This window comes from Halichoerus grypus, chromosome 11 (genome assembly GCF_964656455.1).
Source record: "Halichoerus grypus chromosome 11, mHalGry1.hap1.1, whole genome shotgun sequence".
NCBI classification, from domain to species: Eukaryota; Metazoa; Chordata; class Mammalia; order Carnivora; family Phocidae; genus Halichoerus; species Halichoerus grypus.
The window spans coordinates 8,375,574-8,387,639 of NC_135722.1; the positions used below are offsets into that span (position 1 = coordinate 8,375,574).

A 12,066-nucleotide genomic window follows, 5' to 3' on the forward strand; every position below is an offset into this window, starting at 1 on the left:
CCCTCTGACCCTCCTCCCTCTCATGCTCTCTGTCTCTCATTCTCTCTCTCTCAAATAAATAAATAAAATCTTAAAAAAAAAAAAAAGAAAGAAAAAGAGAGAGTACTGGCCCATGGATCAGAAAGCCCTGAACTACACTGACTTCAGACACTGCTGGATTCAGGAGCACATATGATCGTTTCAAGAATGTCCTTTCTCTCCATCTCTAGGCTCGGTCTTCTGCAGTGGGTTTGTTTTCAGGCAAAATCCACTATGTGGTGGCAAAGATGAATACCATAGCTGATGTGGAGAACAAAGGCAAAAGAAAAAAATTAAACTTCCTTTACAACTTGTAGCCCACTGACAAGTACTTAAGACAGGCAGAGTGACCTTCCTCAAGGAGCTTAGCAGCCTAGGGGCACCTGGGTGGCTCAGTCAGTTAAGTTTTTTACTCTTTTTTTTTTTTTTTAAAGATTTTATTTATTTATTTGTGAGAGAGAGAGAAAGAGAGCACAAGCAGGGGGAGGGGCAGGCAGAGGGAGAAGCAGGTTGCCTTCTGAGCAAGGAGCCCAACTTGGGAATGGAACCCAAGACCCTGGGATCATGACCTGAGCCGAAGGCGGACGCTTAACCGACTAAGCCACCCAGGCATCCCAAGCTTTTGATTCTTGATCTCAGGGCCTGAGTTCAGTCCCCACACTGGGCTCTATGCTGGGTATGGAGCCTACTTAAAAACAAAAAGGAGTTTAGCTGCCTCGATATTAATACTTCGAGAGAGGCAAAAGGCAACCTTAGCTTGACATTAGCCCGACCTCCAGGATCCTCTAAAAAAATCCCTTTGGAAACTTCCTTTATCTCTACACTACCCGCCCCTGCCCCCCAAGATACATGTTAGCAATCATCATCATCCTCTAAACATATGGCCCACTGATATATATCTGTAGGGTCTCATGATTAAGGTTTTACTAGACAGTAGTACATGACCTTTTCCTAACAATGGCTAGCCCCATAAAGTCCTGGAAACCTTGAAACGTTCCTTCCAAATTCCTTAGAGACTTACGCTATCCCTAACTCCCTCCCAATTTGGAAAGTATATAATCAGTCACTCCTCACAGCCCCAGTGCAGCTTTTCCTGCCCACGGGTCCTGTCCCCCTGCTTCAATGAAAACCACCCTTTATTGCTTCTCGGCCTTTTGGCTAAGATCAAGTGTAGTATCTGTTCTTATCAGTTTAATATCTGATACGTCCTCTATCCGAGGACAATATATTAAATGGATTTTTGGAATTAGGAGATGGAATAGGAGCTTGCTCCGTCCACTCCACGCATCGACCTGGTATTGCAGTACTTCCAGGAACGATGCACCCCCTTCGGGGGAATAAATGCTGTCCGAAAATAAAAAAAAAGAAAAAGAAAAGAAAAGAAAACCACCCTTTTCGCACTGAAGACGTCTCAAGAATTCTTTCTTGACTGTTCGTTCCGGACCCCAACATTTCACATCAATAGCCATCTCAAGTTTACAATCTGGTACTTTAGTAAGCTCAACAGAGAGGAAATGCATCTTGCCCAGGAAATTCCAGAAAAGTTCAGAGGATACCTCTTACGAGTGAGACTAGGTCATATGCCCATCCTTGAACCATCACTGTGACTCTTGGGGTTGTCCCCCTGAGGCTTGGGGGGTAGGGTCATCCCATTTGAACTACTTTTTTGGAGTGATGTGTGGGAGTTTCCAAAGTGTCTGTGGGATGGTATTACTACAGAAGAAAGATGCGGCATACAGCACTACCTGCCTAACAAATAGTTACATCCCTCCTTTTCCTTGCTAATAGAGTCTAAATTCTATTCAGCAGCAACATGCTAAGGGAAGGAAAGCCCTTCGCTCAGCCTCAGATGAACTGTAATTGGTCTAACCCAAGCACCAGAATTCCATTTCTTTTGTAGTTTCTGGTGTATGGGTCTGCATGTGATGAGGCTCTAGCCAGTGAGATTCTAAGGGACAGTCTGCTGGAGGGCTCTTGGAAGGGTTTTCTTCCCTAAGAAAAGGATATCGTCATGTGAGGATGGGAAACTTTAAAGCTGTGGCAGCCATCTTGAAACCATGAAGAGGAAACAGAGATCCCCGGAAAAGCTAACCCGTCAATCTGCCTTTTTTTTTTTTTTTTTTAAAGATTTTATTTATTTATTTGAGACAGAGAGAATTTGAGACATGAGAGGGGAGAGGGTCAGAGGGAGAAGCAGGCTCCTTGCTGAGCAGGGAGCCCGATGTGGGACTCGATCCAGGGACTCCAGGATCATGACCTGAGCCGAAGGCAGTTGCTTAACCAACTGAGCCACCCAGGCGCCCCCGTCAATCTGCCTTTTTGAGAAGCTGAATTATCCAACCTTAGTACTTCCTTTGAAAAAAAAAGTGCTAAAATACACATAACATTAAAGTCAGCATTTAAACCATTTTAAAGCCTATAATTCAGTGGTATTTAGTACATTCACAATGTATGAAACCATCAGCATAATCTAGTTCCAGGATACTTTTATCACCCCAAAAGGAAGCCCTCGTACCCATCAAGCAATCACTCCCAATCCTCCTTGCCCCATCCTCTGGCAACCACTCCTCTATTTTCTATCTCTCTGCATTTGCCTATTCTGAATATTTCATATAAATGGATTCATATAATATGTGGCCTTTTCTGTCTGGCTTCTCTCATTCAACATAATGTTTTCAAGATTCATCCATGTTGCGGCATATATATCAGTACTTCTTCCTTTCTCTCTCTCTTTCTTTTATTTGTTTATTTTTTTAAGTGGAAGGTTTTTTTTTTAAGATTTTATTTATTTATTTGACAGAGAGAGATAACGAGAGCAGGAACACAAGCAGGGGGGAGTGGTAGAGGGAGAAGCCGGCTTCCCGCCGAGCAGGGAGCCCGATGTGGGACTCGATCCCAGGACCCTGGGACCATGACCTGAGACGAAGGCAGACACTTAACGGCTGAGCCACCCAGGTGCCCAATTTGTTTAGTTTTTTAAGTAGGCTGCACACCCAGGATGGAGCCCAAAGTGGAGGTCAATGTGGGGCTTGAACTCACGACCCTGAGATCAAGACCTGAGCCGAGATCAAGAGCCGGTCTCTTAACTGACTGAGCCACCCAGGCACCCCAGTACTTCATTTTTTTTTAAGGCTGAACAATTTTACATTGTATGGACATACCCCCATTTTATTTATCTATTCATCAGTGATGGACTTCTAGATTTTTCCACCTTTTGACTATTATGAATAGTGCTTCTATGAACATTCATATACATATTTTTGTTTGAACACTTTCACTTCTGAGGAGATGCCTAGGAGTGGAATTGCCAGGTGATGTGGTGCTACCATATTGAATTATTGAGGAATTGCCGAACTGTTTTCCACAGTGGCCACACCATTCTGTATTCCCACCAGCACTGTAGGAGGGTTCTAATTTCTCCACATCCCCACCAACACTTGGCTATTTTCTGTTTTTGTGATTATACCCATTCTAATGGGTATGAAGTAGTTCATTATGGTTTTTATTTTTATTTACCTAATGACACTGAGCCTCATTTCATGTGTTGTTTGGCCATTTGTATATGTTCTTTGGAGAAATGTCTATTCAACTCCTTTGTCCATTTCTTTTTAAAGATTTTGTTTTATTTTACTTTTTTAATTTAATTTAATTTAATTTAATTTTTATTTATTTTTATTTTATTTATATTTTAAAGCCCAGCATGGAGCCCAATGCGGGGCTTGAACTCACAACCCTGAGATCAAGACCTGAGCTGAGATCAAGAGTTGGACACTCAACTGACTGAGCCACACAGGCGCCCCTAAAGATTTTAAGTAATCTCTACACCCATTGTGGGGCTTGAACTTGCAATCCTGAGATCAAGAGTCTCATGCTCTACCGACTGAGCTAGCCAGGTGCCCCATGCCCATTTAAAAAAAATTTTAAAAAGATTTTATTTATTCCTTTGAGAGAGAGAGTGAGCATGAGTGGGGGGAGGGGAAGAGAGAGAGGGAGAAGCAGACTCCCTGCTCAGCAAGGGGCCTGATGTGGGGCTTGATCCCAGGACCCTGGGATCATGACCTGAGCTGAAGGCAGATGTTTAACTGGCTGAGACACCCAGGCGCCTCCTCCATGCCCTTTTTTAAATTGGGTATCTTCTTTTTGTGGTTGAGTTGTAAGAATTCTTTATACATTATGGATACAGACTCATCAGATACATGATTTGCACATATTTTCTCCTATTCTATTGTCTTTCCACCTTCTTGAGAATGTTTTTTGAGTTTTAAAGAATTTTGAGGAAGTCTAATTTGTCTATTTTTTCTTTTGTTGCTTGTGCCTTTGGTGTCAGATCTAAGAAAACATTGCCAAATGAAAGGTCATGATGATTACCTGTATGTTTTATTCCAAGAGTTTTACAGTTTTATCTATTTATTATATATTTATATATATAGTTTTAGCTTATATTTAGGTAATTGATCCATTTTGAGTTACTTTGTGCATATGGTGTGAGGAAAGGTCCAACTTCATTATTTTGCATGTGGAAATCCAGTTGTCCCATCACCATTTGTTGAAGAAACTATTCTTTCCCTATTGAATGTTCTTCGCATCCTTGTCAGAAATCCACTGACCTAGATACCTAGGTTCCTTTCTGGACTCTCAATTCTATTCCATTGATCTATCTGTCTTTCCATATGCCAATGCCATACTGTTTTGATTACTATCATTTTATAGTAAGCTTTGAAATTGGAAAGTATGAGTTCTACAACTTTGTTCTTCTTTTTCAATATTGTTTTGGCTATTTGGACCCCCTTGAGATCCTACATGAATTTTAGGGTGTGTGTAAGTATCTGTGGTTAGACTCCTGATGTTGAGTGTGACCCACTCCCCTTCTCTTCTGCTGCAGTTCACAGTAGGTATGACAGCTGGTGTCCTAGGAATGGCCTGGTTGTTGCAGCCCTCACCAGGAGCCAGAAGGAAGCAGGAAAAACAGTAAGTCCAAGGAATTGTCCTGATAGCAACCATTTAGTGTGGAGAAATCTTGCTTAGCCAGCTGGTATGGAATTCAGTTTATTGATTTCACTCTGTTTTGTGGTCACTTAGGCTTATTTTAAGGGAGCTATATAAAATCACAGAAAGATTTTGTTTGGGGAAATGCAGAGTAATGTGGATTCTATATTAGCTGGGCTCTGTTATGAACTGAGTATGTCCCTCCCCAGAAATTCATGCTGAAGCCCTAACTCCCATGTGATGGGACTTGGAGGTGATGCCTTTGAGAGGTAATTAGGAATAGATGAGGTGAGAATGGGGCCCCCACGATGGGATAGTGTCCTTATAAGAAGAATAAGAAAGACAAGAGTTCTCTTCCCCCCACCTCCTTGGAAAAACGCAGTAAGAAGGCAGCTGTTTGCAAGCCAGGAAGAGGGTCTTCACCAGGAACTATATCAGCTGACACCTTGATCTTGAACTTCCAGCCTCCAGAACAGTGAGAAGATAAATTTCTGTTGTTTAAGCCACCCAGTCTGTGGCATTTTTTTATCGAGCCCTAGCTGACTAAGACACCTCTGATTTCCAGGGGAATAATTCTAATATTTCTCTTTTTAGGATGAGGTTTTCATTTAATTTAATTTTTAAAATTGAAGTTAAATTTACATACAATGAAGTGTATACCTTGATAAATTTTTATGTATCTATACACCTGTGTAAAAAAATCAGATCAAGACATAGAACATTTCAAATACTCTAGAAGGTGCCATTATGTACCCTCCCAGTCAATACCCATTATTCTTTAAAAAAATTTTTTTAATTTAAATTTAGTTAACATATAGTATATTATTAGTTTCAAGGGTAGAATTTAGTGATTCATCAGTTGCATATAACACCCAGTGCTCATACATCATGTGCCCTCCTTAATGCCCATCACCCAATTACCCCATCCCCGCACTCCCCTCCCCTCCAGCAACCCTGAGTTTGTTCTCTATCATAAAGAGTCTCTTGGGCGCCTGGGTAGTTCAGTCATTAAGTGTCTGCCTTTGGCTCGGGTCATGATCCCAGGGTCCTGGGATCGAGTCCCACATCGGGTTCCTTGCTCAGCAGGGAGTCTGCTTCTCCCTCTCCCTCTGTCCCTCCCTCTGCTCATGCTCTCTCTCTCTCTCTGTCAAATAAATAAAATCTTTTTTTTTTTTTAAAAAGAGTCTCTTATGGTTTGCTTCTCTCTCTGTTTTTTTTAAAGATTTTATTTATTTATTTGACAGAGAGAGACACAACGAGAGAAGGCTTAATGACTGAGCCACCCAGGGGCCCCTCCCTCGCTGTTTTTATCTTATTTTATTTTTCTTTCCCATGTTCATCTATTTTGTTTCTTAAATTCCACACGAGTGAAATCATATGATATTTGTCTTTCTCTGACTGACTTATTTCGCTTAGCATAATACCCTTTAGTTCCATCCACATCATTGCAAATAACAAGATTTCATTCTTTTTGATGGCTGAGTAGTATTCCAGTGTGTGTGTGTGTGTGTGTGTGTGTGTGTGTGTGTGTGTGTGTATACCCCACATCTTCTTTATCCATTCATCAGTTGATGGACATCTGGGCTCTTTCCATAGTTTGGCTATTGTGGACATTGCTGCTATAAACATTGGAGTGTGTATGCCCATTTGAATCACTATTTTGGTATCCTTTGGATAAATACATAGTAGTGTAATTGCTGGGTCACAGGGTAGTTCTATTTTTAACTTTTTGAGAGAATTCCATACTGTTTTCCAGAGTGGCTGCATCAGTTTGCATGTGTAAGAGGGTTCCCCTTTCTCTGCATCTTCACCAACATCTGTTGTTTCCTGAGTTGTTAATTTTAGCCATTCTGACCCGTGTGAGGTGGTACAATACCCATTATTCTGACCTCTATTCCATAGGTTATTTTTGCTTGTTTTTAAATGTAATATCCGTGAAATAGCAAAAATAAAAGATAATAAAAACTACTCTTTGCATCTGACTTTTTTAAAGGTTTATTTATTTATTTTATTTATTTATTTTTTAAAGATTTTATTTATTTATTTGACAGAGAGAGACACAGCGAGAAAGGGAACACAAGCAGAGGGAGTGGGAGAGGGAGAAGCAGGCTTCCCGCTGAGCAGGGAGCCCAATGTGGGACTTGATCCCAGGGCGCTGGGATCATGACCCAGATCATGACCTGAGCCAAAGGCAGATGCTTAACTGACTGAGCCACCCAGGGGCTTAGAAGGAAGTGGAATCTTAATTATTGAAATCCTAATCCCCAATGTGATGGCATTAGAAGGTGGGGCCTTTGGGATATGCTTAAGTCATAGGAACAGAGCCCTCATGAATCTGACCATGCTTGCACCTTTATCTTAGACTCCCAGTCTCCAGAACTGTTGAGAAATAAATTTCTGTTGTTTATAAGCCACCCAATCTATTGTATTCTGTTATAGCAGCCCAAATGGACTAAGATAGGCCCATATTTTAATCAGGTTGTTTGTTTTCTTTTTTTTTAAAGATTTTATTTATTTATTTGACAGAGAGAGACGCAGTGAGAGAGGGAACACAAGCAGGGAGAGTGGGAGAGGGAGAAGCAGGCTTCCTGACAAGCATGGAGCTCGATGCGGGGCTCGATCCCAGCACCCTGGGATCACGACCCAAGCCGAAGGCAGATGCTTAACGACTGAGCCACCCAGACACCCCTCAGGTTGTTTGTTTTCTTATTGTTGAGTTTTAAGAGTTCTTTGTATATGTGGGGTAACAGTCCTATATTAAATATTATTTTGCAAATATTTTTTCCCAGTTTGTGGCTTGTCTTTTCATTCTCTTAACAGTTCTTTCACAGAGAAGATATTTTTAATTTTTTTTTAAAGATTTTCTTTTCGGGGTGACTGGGTGGCTCAGTTGGTTAGGTGTCTGCCTTCAGCTGGGGTCATGATCCTGGGGTTCTGGGATCAAGCCCCACGTTGGATTCTCTGCTCAGCGGAGGGGCCTGCTTCTCCCTCTCCTCCCCACTCATGCTTTCTCTTGCTACCCCTCTCTCTCTCAAATAAATAAATAAAATCTTAAAAAAAAGATTTTTTTTTCTTTTTTAAAGTAATCTCTACCCCCGATGAGAACTTTTTAATTTGAATGACGTCCAGCTTTTCAATTTTCTTTCTTTCTTTCTTTTTCTTTCTTTCCTTCTTTCTTTCTTTTTCTTTCTTTCTTTCTTCTTTCTTTCTTTTTCTTTCTTTCTTTCTTTCTTTCTTTTTTTCATTCTTCTTTCTTTTTATTTTTTTCAATATTTTATTTATTTATTTATTTGACAGAGAGAGAGACAGCAAGAGAGGGAACACAAGCAGGGGGCTTGTGAGAGGGAGAAGCAGGCTTCCCGCTGAGCAGGGAGCCCAATGCAGGGCTCGATCTGAGGACCCTGGGATCATGACCTGAGCCAAAGGTACACGCTTAAAGACTGAACCACTCAGTCGCCCCTCAATTCTTTCTTTCATGGATTGTGCCTTTGGTGATATATCTAAAAAGTCATTGCCAAACTAAAGGCCATCTAGTTTTTCTCCTATGTTATCTTCTAGGAGTTTCATAGTTGTGCATTTTACATTGAGATCTGTGATCCATTTTGAGTTAATTTTTGTGAAGAGTGTAAGGTCTGTGTCTAGATTTATTTTTTGTTATGTGGATGTTCAGTTGTTCCAGCACCATTTATTGCTAAGATTATCTTCTATCCATTGTATTGCCTTTGCCTCTTTGTCAAAGATGAATTGACTACATTTATGTAGGTCTATTCTGGGCTCTCTATTTCATTCTATTGATCTAGTTGTCTACTTTTTCATCAATACTACATTGTCTTGCTTAGTGTAGCCGTATAGTAAGTCTTGAAGTTGGGTAGTGTCAGTTCTCCAACTTTATTCTCCTTCAATATTGCATTGGCTATTTTGGGTATATTGCCTCCCCATATAACTTTAGAACTAGTCTGTTGATATGCATAGAGTAACTTGCTGAGATTTCGACTGGGATTGCATTGAATCTATAGATCAAATTGGGAAAAAACTAACATCTTGACAATATTGATTCGTCCTATCCATGAACATGGACTCTCTCTCCATTTATTTAGTTCTTTGATTTCTTCCATCAGTTTGTAGTTCTCCTATAGATTTTTTCAATTATTTTATTGTGGTAAAACACATATAACCCAAAATTTATTTATCATCTTTTTTATCATCTTATTTTTTTCATCTTAACTATTTTTAAGTATACAGTTCAGGGGTATTAAATACATTCATCATAATATTGTGTAGCCATCAACACCATTCATCTCTATAACCCTTTTCACCTTGTAAAACTGAAACTCCATACCTATTAAAAAATAACTCCCTATTTTCCCATCCCCCCAGTCCTTGGCAACCACCATTCTACTTTCTGTCTCTATAAATTTGACTACCCTAAGTACCTCATATAAGTGGAATCATACAGTATTTGTCTTTTTCTGACTGGTTTATTTTGTAGCATATGTCAGGATTTCCTTCCTTTTAAACACTGAATAGATGTTATTTAGACCTAGTTTGATCATTTCTCAATGCATAGAGATATCAAATCATGCTGTACACCTGAAACTAATATGTTATATGTTAATTATACCTCAATTAAAAACATTTTTAAAAAAGACTAAACTAGGGGCAACTGGGTGGCTCGGTTGTTGAGCGTCTGCCTTCGGCTCAGGTCATGATCCCAGGGTCCTGGGATCGAGCCCCGCATCGAGCTCCCTGCTCCACGGGAAGCCTGCTTCTCCCTCTCCCACTCCCCCTGCTTGTGTTCCCTCTCTTGCTGTGTCTCTCTCTGTCAAATAAATAAATAAAATCTTATAAAAAAAAAGACTAAACAATATCCCATTGTCTGTATATACCATATTTTGTTATCTATTCATCTGTCAATTAGCTATTGTGGATGATGTGGCTATGAACATGGGTGTGCAAATTTCTCATCAAGACCCTGCTTTCAATTCTTTTGGGCATATACACAGACATGCAATTGCTGAGTCATATAATAATTCTATATTTAACTTTTTGAGGAAATGCCATACTGTTTTCCACCACCACTGTACCATTTACATTCCCACCAATAGTTCCAATTTCTCCACATCCTTGCCAACAACTGACTACATGATATATTACATTAATTTGATGTGATAGATTACATTGATTTTTGAATATTGAGCCAGTCTTGCATACCTGGGATAAATCCCATTTGGTGGTGGTATATAATTCTTTTTGTATATTGTTTGATTTGATTTACTAATAATTTGTTGAGGATTTTTGCATCATATTCCTGAGAGATATTGGCCTATAATTTTCTTTTCCTGCAATGTTTTTGGTTTTGGTATTATGATAATGAATGAGTTAGGAAGTATTCCCTCTGTTTCTATCCTCTGAAAGAGATTGTAGAGAATTGGCATAATTTTTTCCTTTAATGTTTGTTAGAATTCACCAGTGAACCCATCTGGGCCTGCTGCTTTCTGTTTTGGAAGGTTATTTACTACTGATTCAATATCTTTAATATCAATATCTTCAATGTCTTTAAGAGATAAGTTTTGGATTATCAATTTCTTCTTGTGTGAGTTTTAGTGCATTGTGTCTTTCAAGGAATTGGCCCATTTTCTATGTTATCAAATTTGTAGCCATTGAGGTGGCTATAGCGTTCCTTTATTATTCTTTTAATGTCCATAGGATCTGTAGTGATGTCTCCTCTTTCATTTCTGATATTACTAATTTGTATCCTCTCCCTTTTTTTTTCTTAGCTAGCCTGGCTAAAGGCTTATCAATTTCATTGATCTTTTCAAAGAATCAGCTTTAGTTTCATTGGTTTTTCTCTATTGATTCCTGATTTCAACTTCATTGATTTCTGCTCTAATTTTTATTGTTTTTTTCTTCTGTTTACTTTGGATTTAATTTGCCCTTCTTTTCTAATTTCTTAAAATGGAAACTTAGATTACTGCTTTTAGATCTTTTTTCTTTTCTAATATATGTATTCAATGTTCTGAATTTCCCACTAAGTACTATTTTTGCTGTATTCCACAAATTTTGATAAGTTGTGCTTTCATTTTCATTTAGATCAAAATATTTTTTAATTTCTGAGATGTCTTCTTCAACTGATGTGTTATTTAGAAATGTGTTGTTTAATCTCCATGTATTTTGCAAGTTTTCCGGTTACTTTCTGTTATTGATGTCTAGCTTAATTAATTGTGGTCTGAGAGTAGACATCATATGATTTGTATTCTTTTTTTTTAAGATTTTATTTGTTTATTTGGGGGGAGGAGGGCAAGCACACACACGTGCAAGCAGGGGAAGGTCAGAGGGAGAGGGAAAGGGAGAGAATCCCAAGCAGACTCCATGCTGAGCATGGAGCCCGACACAGGGCTCGATCCCACGACCCTGAGATCATGACCTGAGTTGAAATCAAGAGTGCCCTTATGTAGATTCAAATTTTTGACTTATTTTTCTTCTTTCTGAAGAACTACTTTGTTAGCATTTCTTAAAAGAAATGGCAGGTCTACTTGCAAAAAATTCTCTCAATTTTTGTTTGAGGAAGCCTTTATTTCTCCTTCACTTTTGAAGGATAATTTCACAGGGTACAGAATTCAAGGTTGGTTTTTTTTTTTTTTTTTCTGTCAATGCTTTAAATATCTCATTCCACTCTCTTCTCTTGCTTGTATGGTTTTCTGAGAAGTTGGTTGTAATTCTTACCTTTGTTCCTCTATAAGTAAGGAGGTTTTTTTTCCTCCTCCAGCTTATTTCAGAATTATAAATTTATTTTTACTTTTCTGTAGCATAAATGTGATATGCCAGGGTATAGGTTTTTGTTTTTGCATTTATCCTGCTTCGTATTCTCTGAACTTCATGGATCTGTGGTTTGGTATCCCTGTTTTCCTCTGTTTCTCCAGTTTGTGAGGCAGCAGTTTTCTGCCCTCACTTCTGGGACTCACTGCACACGTCCTTATCACTCTGAGACCTTTTATCACTTGCTGTGACCTCACTTCTCTTACAGATCTAAGAATTGTTGATTTTTCAGGTTGTTCACCTTTT

General features: G+C 39.2%; 1 non-coding gene across 1 annotated transcript; it reads left to right on the forward strand.

Annotated features, from left to right (window-relative positions):
* Positions 1-1,156: 1,156 nt before the first annotated feature.
* LOC118541025 (U2 spliceosomal RNA) lies at positions 1,157-1,347 on the forward strand. Its single transcript, XR_004919917.1, has one exon. It is a non-coding gene; the product is annotated as a U2 spliceosomal RNA (small nuclear RNA).
* Positions 1,348-12,066: the final 10,719 nt, after the last annotated feature.